At 39.5% G+C, this 11,362-nt stretch overlaps 1 pseudogene across 1 annotated transcript; it reads left to right on the top strand.

The window, feature by feature from the left end:
• The first annotated feature begins 9,507 nt into the window (after positions 1-9,507).
• Positions 9,508-10,727, top strand: LOC126957469 (heterogeneous nuclear ribonucleoproteins C1/C2-like; annotated as a pseudogene). The gene has a single exon (XR_007726779.1). The product of XR_007726779.1 is annotated as a heterogeneous nuclear ribonucleoproteins C1/C2-like (transcript).
• Positions 10,728-11,362: the final 635 nt, after the last annotated feature.

The following is an 11,362-nucleotide window of genomic DNA, read 5'->3' as shown; positions in this document are numbered from 1 at the left end:
AGAACCAGTTAGAATGTCTGCTTTTCTGGGAATTCTGAACACTTCTTGCTAAATTGGGGTGGCAAAAGAAGACAGCAAAGCACTGACTCACATTTGAGATGGCAGAGGAAGGATTGGCAGGGCAAATTTAATTCCAGGGAGGTTTCAAGGGGACTTGCTGTCTTAGATCTCAATGTGAATTGAGTATAAACCATGACTCAGAGAACACTCTTGAACTGAGTAACATGACTAAGCAGTTCTCACCTAAAACAAGCTAGCATAGGTCACATTTGTTTATTTAGCAGGTAATTTTGAGGTCTTCTAAATAATGAAGCCACAGTTTGTGGAAGATAGCCTTCGACTCCCTCGTGGTCATGCCACTTATGCCTCCGATCACAGTGAACCCTGTTCTTCCTGAGATAGGGCTGTGCTACATACAGCACTTAGTTGAGGGGTGAATTTCTGTTCTTAAATGGGCCTAGCTTCCTCTTTCTCTTCTCTTTCATTTCCTATCTTACTTCCTCTAACATTTTAGAGCTCAGTTTGAGCATTCCAGAGCAGTTTATCAATAAAGATTGATGTTATTTCTTTACCTTTTGTGGTGCAGTTCTAAACTTTTAAATTGAGTGATGAAGACCCACTCCACAATTGTGAATACTAGATTACATTGCTTTAAAAAAAAAATTCTGTTTTCAGTTATCTTTTGGTCTTAATGACTGAAAGCCCTGCGTGAATATATTTAAGAAGCTTTCTTCTATTTAACAATTTACTCCAAGCTTAGGACATCAGAGTCCCATTTTCCATCCTTTTCATTTTTTTCATACGCCAGAGGAGCAGTTTTCAACCCTGCAGACATTAGACACTTTTACAAAATACTGTTGCCTGGGCTCCATCCACAGAGATCCTGATTTGTTAGTCTCAACTAGGGTTTAAAACCAGATTAAAAAAAACAACAACAAAACTCCCCAGATGAATAGACAGCCAGGCTTGAGAACTATTGTGTTGGTATTGGAATCCGGTCAGAACTAGTGAAAATCTCTAAGTCCAGAGAGCAAGGCTGACCCGGTCTAGAGAATCTTGAGGCAGAATTTCTCTAGCAGCTGTTGGAACAAAGACTTTTGTGGATATCCAGAACATTCTTGGATCCCAGTGCTGAAACTCCTGTAGTTTAAAGATTTCAACATCTTTGTCTGTTTTCTGTCCTTTAGCTTCAGAGTGAACCACTCACTCACCCCTGCAGCTAATATATAATGTACCTTTGTGAAAGCTAAGGAAAGCCATCCATTTCTTAATACGTTGTCAGAATAATATACACATTTATAATGATAACATTGTAAATGGCACGTTATGGACTTGTACAGTGCACAGACTGCACAACCACACCCTGTGGCCCATCATGTTCTTGTTTTTCCTGCTTAAACAAGTCATGATCTGAACTAGTGACCTGGAGACTATAGGCATCAGATGACATTTATTGGCAGGCTGGCCTAGGCATGGCAATTAAGATAAAAGGCAACTTCAAAGTCTGAGATGATGGGTTAGAGATCTCAAAAGGCTCCCTGCCTCATAGCTCTGCCATGTTGCTTAATTTAGCCCAGGTTGTTTGGGAAATGAATTCAAAGTTGACCAAGTCAGTGTCTAAAAGCTGTGAATGAATAATATATAAAACTTACGGCAAATATGCCTTTGCCTGACAACCTTGGATGGCTTTATTTGGTTACAGAGAGCTAAAGACTAATAGAACTGGCTCATCCTCAGCAAAATTGTTGAGTAAGGGTGGGTTTATTTTGAGATTCCTCAGCATCTTCTCTCTTTTTTTGGTCCCTTTTTTCCTAGGAGTAGACACCAATAAAAGGCATGTGTTTTGCATCTCATTGCCTGGCCAGTAGGCTTCATGGATGATTCTCATCTTCCTTGTAGCTGCATTTAAGCAGGCTCTAGTGGTATATCAGCATTGCCCATGAGAACTTCCTACGATGATGAAAATGTTGTATTATCTCTTCTTCCCTGGGCATGTCTACGCAAACCTACTCCAAAGTTTGAGAAAGCTAAGAGGCTGAAGAAAGAGGCTGACAAATCCATTTTCTGAGAAAGAAACAATTAATAGAGACTGACAAACAGAAGCCATGTCTGTGTCTTGGGTAACGGTGGGACAAGATGATGGATTGCCATGCTATTACCCCGCAACTCAGGGCTTATATACCATAGGAAAAGGCAATACATGATGCAGAAGGGATGTGTAGAACAATTGATCTACAATAACATCAAGATTGTTTGACCTAAGAGCAGGATTTATGGTAAGTACTTGCTGTTATACAAGGAACAATTGGAACTCTTAGAGGCCTTCCTGGAACAGCAGTTAATCAGAAGCTAACATGGCAGATTAGCATCCAAGATGGAGTTGCTTTGGCCTCCACATCTGTGCTGTTCAAACAAGGTATGTACTAGCTATATGTGGCCTTTCAGCACTTGAAATGTTGCTAGTGGAACAAAAAAAAAACCCTGAATTTTTAATTTTAAATACTTTTAGTTAATTTAAATTTAAATAGCTACATGTGGCTAGTGGCTACCATATTGGACAGTGCAGGTCTGAAAGATAGGTTTTATCCAGAGGGGAGAAAACGAATATTTGTTATGCACCTTCCAATTTTCAGAAACATTCTTTTTATGGTCACATCTAATCCTCACAAAACCTTTCTAGGTAGATATTATCATTTCCATTTTATAGGTTGAAAATAACTGAAGCTCAGGGAATCAATTACCCAAGGTCTTATAGCTAATAAATGATCAAATTAACCTTCAAACTTAGGTTCGATTCTAAAGCCTGCACTTGAAGTTTTCTTGGGGAAGTAGTCTTCCTTGTGATGAATTAGAAGCTAAATTCATAACAAAACAACAACAACAACTATTAAAACACTCCCATCAAACATCACTGTATGGTAAAAGTAGAATTCCTGAGAGGAATTGAAAAGAGAATGTGCGGTGGCCCAGGTCTGAGGCAGCACACGTAGCAGATGGGAGTGTGGTGCGGAAGAGTGGGTTGGGAGGGAGGAGAAGGGTGCTGAAGCCACTGCACCGAGGAAAAACCGACTATTCTCACCATAGCTTCCACAACTTTTCATATACCGAGTGCTGTGCTCTGTCCTTACTCTGTCCTTTCTTCATGAGATTAAAATCAGGCTTTCATGCCCTTAATAGAGCCAGCAAAAGCTCACTTGCTAGTAGTTGCTTAGGACTGAGTAGAGGTATGTCTGAGGACTGTCAGCTTCTTTTTTTTTTTGGTTTTGTTTTGTTTTTGTTTTTGTTTGAGACAGAGTCTCGCTCTGTCCCCCAGGCTGGAGTGCAGTGGTGCAATCTTGGCTCACTGCAAGCTCCACCTCCCAGGTTCCCACCATTCTCCTGCCTCAGTCTCCCAAGTAGCTGGGACTACAGGCGCCCGCCCCCATGCCCGGCTAATTTTTTTTTATTTTTTATTTTTAGTAGAGATGGGTTTCACCACGTTAGCCTGGATGGTCTCGATCTCCTAACCTCGTGATCCGCCTGCCTCAGCCTCCCAAAGTGCTGGGATTACAAGCGTGAGCCACTGCGCCCGGCCTGTCAGCTTCCTTTCAGCAGGGCCCAATCCCTGACCAAGGATAGATCTTCTTGCTCAACTGGTTTTTCTCCCCACCCCAGCTCTTCCTCTTTTATGCCTCAAGATGCCCACAGTTTACACTTATAGCCCCTTCTCCTTTCTCCTATGTCCTGCTATATTTGTGGTCCTCCCCACATCTAGTGAATATATTAATCCTCTAGGCAGTACTTCTTAGCCCTGACTGTGTTGTAATTAACTGGCACACTTTTAAAAATGCAGCTGCCAGGGATCCACCCCAGACAAACCAAGTATGAATTTCTGGCAGTAGGACATGGGCGTCAGTATTTTTTAAAAGTTCCCCAAGTGATTCTAATGTGCAGACAGGGCTGAGAATCCCAGCCTTTGTTGATTTGCCATCTGCATGTATCCCAGAGTCCTACTGCTTTTATATTTTTTAAACCCAGAGAATGAGATAGGTAGATTTGTGGGTGGAGAAGGGTGGGTGTTGTGGGTGGTAAGTGATAAGGAGTTGGACAAGTGGCTCAGGGAAACTGAAAGTGAAGAAGAAAAAAGAAATGTGTCAAAGACCCCACTGAGAGTGACAAGGCATTATGGATGGACGGAGCACAAGAAATCCTGATGAAAGAGAGAGGTCTAGGATAAATTATCAATATGGGACATTCTTCATTCAACAATCACTTGTTGAGAATTTTTGGTGCCAGCCTCTGCCACAGGGGCACAAAGAGAAAAGAAGGATGCTTACCATGGAAAAAGTTGTAGGGTAGCATATGAGAGAGAGAGAGAGAGAGAGAGAGAGAGAGAGAGAGAGAGACAGAGACAGAGACAGAGAAAGAGAAAGAGAAAAAGAGAAAGAGAAAGCCTTGGTTGACCAAGTAAGAATAATCCTCAAATATTTAACTACTTATATGTTCTGTATTAGTCCATTTTTACAGTACTATAAAGATAGTACCTGAGACTGGGTAATTTATAAATAAAAGAGGTTTAACTGACCTACAGTTCCACATGGCTGGGGAGGCCTCAGGAAACTTACAATCATGGTGGAAGCCAAAGGGGAAGCAAGGCACGTCTTACATGGCACCACGAGGAGAGACAAAGAGAACAAGCAAAGGGAAAGTGCTGCATTTTAGGACCATCAGATCTGTGATAACTCCCTCACTATCATGAGAACAGCATGGGAAAAACCACCCCCATGATCCAATCACTTCCTATCAGGTCCCTCCCTCGACATGTGAAGATTGTAATAAAATGAGATTTGGGTGGGAACACAGAGCCAAACCATATCATGTGCCACTTGCTCTTTACCCAGAAAATTAGCTTTCATACACATCACTAAATACATGTCAGATTATCTTTGTTGTAAATTGTATTCAATTACGGCAATATCCTCTGTTGATGTCTTCTGAGCCTTTGTGTGGTCTGTTTGTGCACAGTTTAAACAAATTAGAGGGATTTTTAGCACAATATTCACCTGCAACTTTTCTCATAAAGATTATGGGTAAAGTAAATGTTTATAATAGTTTCTGGCAAATGTCTTGGTGTAAAACACATTAAATAAATCTACTCGTATTCTTTACCACCCTACTTACTAACGCTTTCCTCTATCACATTACACCTAACTAGTTTTCATTTATAACTATAGCCAAAATCACAGTATTTCTATGCTCTGATGGAAACATAAATGGAAAAATGATTAAGTGTGTCTCCATGGCTTTGTGCCTTCTTATTCTCGGCTTCAGCAACAGCATTCATTTGAAAACTGTCTTAGTTTTATTGTGTGTAGTGCTTGTGGTGGGACCCTCTCATGGGAGAAGGGGAAAGTATGGAGGATTAATATTCCTATTCATCCTGTGGGCATTTGACTTCCTCTTTGCACCTTCATGACATAAATAGCATACGCATGGCCTTGGTTAGTTTCATCTGTTTTGTACTTCATATAAATGGAATCTTACAAGTATATGCTTTTATATCTGGCTTCTTTCATTTGACTCCATGTTTGTGAGATTAATTCATATTTTTGTGCATAATTGTAGATGATTTACCTTCATAGTTGTAGAGTATTTGATTGTGTGAATGTACTCCAATACAGTTATCCTTTTAATTGGTGATGGACATTTGATAGTTTTTGATTTAAGGTTATGCTATAAACATTCTGGTTCATGTATTTAGGTGAATGGTTGTATGCATTTCTGTTGGAAATATACCTAAAAACAGAATTTTCAGGTAACAGGGTATGTATGTTTTAAGTTTAAATAGATACTGCTGAACAGATCTTCAAAGTATTTGTACCGAGTTTCCTTTCTACCAATACCATGTGAGAGTTCTGCTATCTCCACTTGGCCTTTTACATCTTTTTTAAATTTTAGGCACTCTGGTATAAGTGTGTATGTTAGTCAGTGTTCTCCAGAGAAACAGAATCAAAAGGAGGTATATGTGTGTGTACATATGAGTGTATGTAAATATATATATTTTTAATACTCATATATAAAATTTACTACATATATATGTATACATATGTAGTACATTCCTTGTATAAGGAATTGGAGACCCCGGAAAGCCAGTGATGTAATGAAGTCCAAGTCTAAAAGACTAAGAGCCATGGGGTAGAAGTTGGAGAAGGCCAGCTGGAGTCCTAAAGGCCTGAGAGAACCAGGAGCCCCAATGTCTGAGAGCAGGAGCTGACAGACATCTCAACTTAAGAAAGGAGGGGAAATTTCCCCTTCCTCTACCTTTTTGTTCTATTCAGGCCCTCAGTGGATTGAATAATGAGGGAAGATCTTCTTTACTCAGTCTCTAATTCAAATGCTAATCACTTCTGGAAACACTCTCACAGACACACCCAGAAGTAATGTTTTACCAGTTATCTGGGCATCCCTTAGCCCAGTCAAGTTGACACATAAAATTTACCATCCCAGTGTAGTACACACTGTGGTTTCATTTTCTTGGTGCCTATTGAAGTTGAAAACCTGTCTTGTTTGTTTGCCATCTACAAATAAATTTTGCTGTTTGTTTTAATGTGGTTATTCTAATAACATAGAGACAAATTTCTTATCCTACTTTTTCACTTAGCAATTTTCATTAGTTAAAAAAAACTGATACAGTGTCATGGAAGAATCAAATTCCCATTACTTAGGCTAACCTAATACAGTGGTTTTCTCAAAATATTCAGTCTCCTGAGAGTAAAGGGATGGGGGTCTTCTGGTTCCACAATGGCTTTGTTAAAGCAAGCTGGCTTCACTTCTTCCCACACAAAACAAAAAACAAATATACATTACTGAGATTATAACCAGCAATATCCCAGAACTAAAATATGAGGATGAGACAGTTCCCAGGACCACAAATAAGTGAAAAAACCCTGAGCATATCGTAAGAAAATCTGATTTTCATATTTGTAATACCACCTCCCTAATCTGCCTGGCACGAAGAGTGATCAAACATTTCCCCCAACCCACGGTTTCTACACTAGTAAAAGTGAGATCCTAGTGGGTAACCAGCTTCCTCATCACCTTGGGTTCCATGGCAGGAGACTTTCCCTGCTTGAACCCACAGGAAGCAGCATGAGGAGTAACTGAATAAAGAAATATCTCTAAAGAGAGGTAAAGGCAAAGGGGAGGGGGGCATTAGTAACCCCAGCCCTAGAAACTCTGCTCTGTACCTGGACCAAAGGAGACACCAAATCAGAGTGACTGTTCAGCAGCACTACACTGTAGAAAGTTCATTCTACAGCTCCCCTGGCTGGCACTCTGTTTGTTTACTAGAAGAGAGGCAAACCTGGGCTTGAGGCACTATCTAGTGCTGAAAAGGAGGCAGCAATCTAAAGAAAAAAAAAGAAAGATAACCAACAGGTAAATTACAAAGAATCTCTAAGCAAACATATCCAGTAAAAACCCAAACAAGCCAAACAGAAGACTAAAATACATAACTAATTCATCAATGCAATGACTTAGATATACATTCATAATAAACAACAGCAAATAGAGCCATGACATCTCCAGTGGACAAACAAACCAGTGACTGACCACAATGAAATGGCAATATATGAACTCTTTGACCAAGAATGCAAAATAGCAGTTTTAAGGAAACTCAGTAATCTCCAAGATAAGGCAGAAAATCAATTCAGATTTTTTTCTGAGAAATTTAACAAAGAGGTTGAAATAACTTTTAAAAATCAAACAGAAATATCAGAACTGAAAAATGCATTTGCTGAACTGAAAAATGTGTTAGAGGCTCTCAATAGCAGAATGGATCAAGTAGAGGAAATAATTAGTGAGCCCGAAGACAGGCTATTTGAAAATATACAATCAAAGAGAAAAAATAAAAAGGAATGCAAAGGAATGAAAATCACCTACAAAGTATAGAAAATTGCCTCAAAAGACCAAATCTAAGAATTGTTGGTGTTCAAGAGGGAGTTGAGCAACAAAAAGGAGTAGAAAATGATTTAAATAAATAACAATGGAAGACTTTTCAAAACTTGAGAAAGAGATAAATATACAGGTACCAGAAGGTCAGAGAACAACAAACAGATTTGACCCAAATAAGACTGCCCCCAGGCATATAATAATCAAATTTTCAAAAATGAAGGACAGAGAGAGGATTCTAAAAGCGTCAAGAGAAAGGAAGCAAATAACAAATAAAAGAGCTGCAATTTGTTTGGCAATAGTCTCCTCAACAGAAACGATACAGGTCAAGATGGAGTGAGACACCATTTTTAAAGTGCTGAAAGAAAAGTCTGCCATCTAAGAGTGCTGTATCCAGGAAAGCTATCCTTCAAATATGAAGAAGAGATAACGTTGCTCCATGACCAGGAAAAGCTGAGAGAATTCACCACCACCAGACCTGTCTTGTAAGAAATGCTAAAGGGAAGATTTCAATCTGAGAAAAAAAAAATCCACTAATGTGCAAAAATAAAAAATTTGGAAGTGTAAAACCCATAGGTAAAATTAAACACACAAACAAACCCAGAATACTCTACTGCTGTAATTGTGGTATGCAATCCACTCATAACTCTAGTATGAAACATAAAAGATAAACAATAATGGCTATAGAAATCTCTTAAGATATAGGCAGTATAGAACATGTAAACTGAGTCAAACGTAAAGTCAAAATGTAAGAGGTATGGAGTTAAAGTATAGAGGTTTCTTCCTTTTTTCTTTGTTTCTGTTCTTTATGATCTAAGATAAATTGTCATCTCTTTAAAATAACTTGTTATATCTATAAGATGTCTTTTGTAAGTCTCATGGTAACCACAGGGTAAAAACCTCTAATAAATTCACTAAAAATAAAAAGTAATAAATTAAAACATACCACCAAAGAAAATAACCTAGCCACAAAGAAAGACAATAAAAAGGAAGAAAGGAAGAGAGGAGTTTCAAGACTACCAGAAAATAAGCAACAAAACGGAAGTAGTAAGTCCTTACTTATCAATAATAACACTGAATGTAAAAGGGTTTAATTCTCCAACTAAAAGGCACAGAGGGGCCAACTGCAGTGGCTCATTCCTATAATCCCAGCACTTTAGGAGGCTCAGATGGGAGACTTTCTTGAGGCAAGTAGTTCAAACCCAGTCTGGGCAACGTAGCAAAACCCTATCTCTACAAAAAAAAAAAAAAAAAATTTTTTTTAATCAGCTGAACGTGGAGGTACATCCCCATAGTCTCAGTTACTCGGGAGGCTGAGACAGGAGGATCCCTTGAATCCATAAATTTGAGGTCACAGTGAGGTATGATTGCACCACTTCACTCCAGCCTGGGCAACAGAGCAAGATCCTATCTCTAAAAAATAAAAATAAATAAAAAATAAAAGGCACAGCATGGCTGAATAGATAAAGAAATAAGACCTGATTTTGTGAAGAGGTGAAGACTGAGCGGTTGTGGCCGCGTTGCCGACCTCGACTAGCAGTCGGTTTCTCCAGGCAGAATCCGGGAGTAGGAGACTCAGAATCGAATCTCCCTCCCACCTCCTGTTTTCAGCTTTGTGAGAAACCTTATCATCAAACACAATGGCCAGCAACGTTACCAACAAGACAGATCCTCGCTCCATGAACTCCCGTGTGTTCATTGGGAATCTCAACACTCTTGTGGTCTAGAAATCTGATGTGGAGGCAATCTTTTCGAAGTATGGCAAAACTGTGGGCTGCTCTGTTCATAAGGGCTTTGCCTTCGTTCAATATGTTAATGAGAGAAATGCCCGGGCTGCTGTAGCAGGAGAGGATGGCAGAATGATTGCTGGCCAGGTTTTAGATATTAACCTGGCTGCAGAGCCAAAAGTGAACCGAGGAAAAGCAGGTGTGAAACGATCTGCAGCAGAGATGTACGGCTCCTCTTTTGACTTGGACTATGACTTTCAACGGGACTATTATGATAGGATATACAGTTACCCAGCACGTGTACCTCCTCCTCCTCCTATTGCTCGGGCTGTAGTGCCCTCGAAACGTCAGTATGTATCAGGAAACACCTCACGAAGGGCTTCAATTCTAAGAGTGGACAGCGGGGATCTTCCAAGTCTGGAAAGTTGAAAGGAGATGACCTTCAGGCCATTAAGAAGGAGTTGACCCAGATAAAACAAAAAGTGGATTCTCTCCTGGAAAACCTGGAAAAAATTGAAAAGGAACAGAGCAAACAAGCAGTAGAGATGAAGAACGATAGGTCAGAAGAGGAGCAGAGCAGCAGCTCCGTGAAGAAAGATGAGACTAATGTGAAGATGGAGTCTGCGGGGGGTGCAGATGACTCTGCTGAGGAGGGGGACCTACTGGATGATGATGATAATGAAGATCGAGGGGATGACCAGCTGGAGTTGATCAAGGATGATGAAAAAGAGGCTGAGGAAGGAGAGGATGACAGAGACAGCGCCAATGGCGAGGATGACTCTTAAGCACATAGTGGGGTTTAGAAATCTTATCCCATTATTTCTTTACCTAGGCGCTTGTCTAAGATCAAATTTTTCACCAGATCCTCTCCCCTAGTATCTTCAGCACATGCTCACTGTTCTCCCCATCCTTGTCCTTCCCATGTTCATTAATTCATATTGCCCCACGCCTAGTCCCATTTTCACTTCCTTTGACGCTCCTAGTAGTTTTGTTAAGTCTTACCCTGTAATTTTTACTTTTAATTTTGATACCTCTTTATGACTTAACAATAAAAAGGATGTATGGTTTTTATCAACTGTCTCCAAAATAATCTCTTGTTATGCAGGGAGTACAGTTCTTTTCATTCATACATAAGTTCAGTAGTTGCTTCCCTAACTGCAAAGGCAATCTCATTTAGTTGAGTAGCTCCTGAAAGCAGCTTTGAGTTAGAAGTATGTGTGTTACACCCCCACATTAGTGTGCTGTGTGGGGCAGTTCAACACAAATGTAACAATGTATTTTTGTGAATGAGAGTTGGCATGTCAAATGCATCCTCTAGAAAAATAATTAGTGTTATAGTCTTAAGATTTGTTTTCTAAAGTTGATACTGTGGGTTATTTTTGTGAACAGCCTGATGTTTGGGACCTTTTTTCCTCAAAATAAACAAGTCCTTATTAAACTAGGAATTTGGAGAAAAAAAACCCTGGTTTTTTATTTTTGTATTTTATTATTGTTTACTTCAAACTTTGTTTTACAGCGTCCTCCACAAAACCTCTAGAATGTACTAGATACATTTTTCTTGGAGTCATAATCATGATACATACCAACACAACACTACTCAAATTATATTTCATTGAGTTGCATGTTGCATTGAGGAGTCAAATAACTTGACATACAGTGGAGATTGTTTTTCAAAATGGCTTTTACATCCTAATGAAAGTTCAGTG

The sequence above is a fragment of the Macaca thibetana genome, chromosome 6 (assembly GCF_024542745.1).
Source record: "Macaca thibetana thibetana isolate TM-01 chromosome 6, ASM2454274v1, whole genome shotgun sequence".
NCBI classification, from domain to species: Eukaryota; Metazoa; Chordata; class Mammalia; order Primates; family Cercopithecidae; genus Macaca; species Macaca thibetana.
Note: the sequence above shows the minus strand (reverse complement) of the source record. Positions and strands in the feature narration are given on the sequence as shown.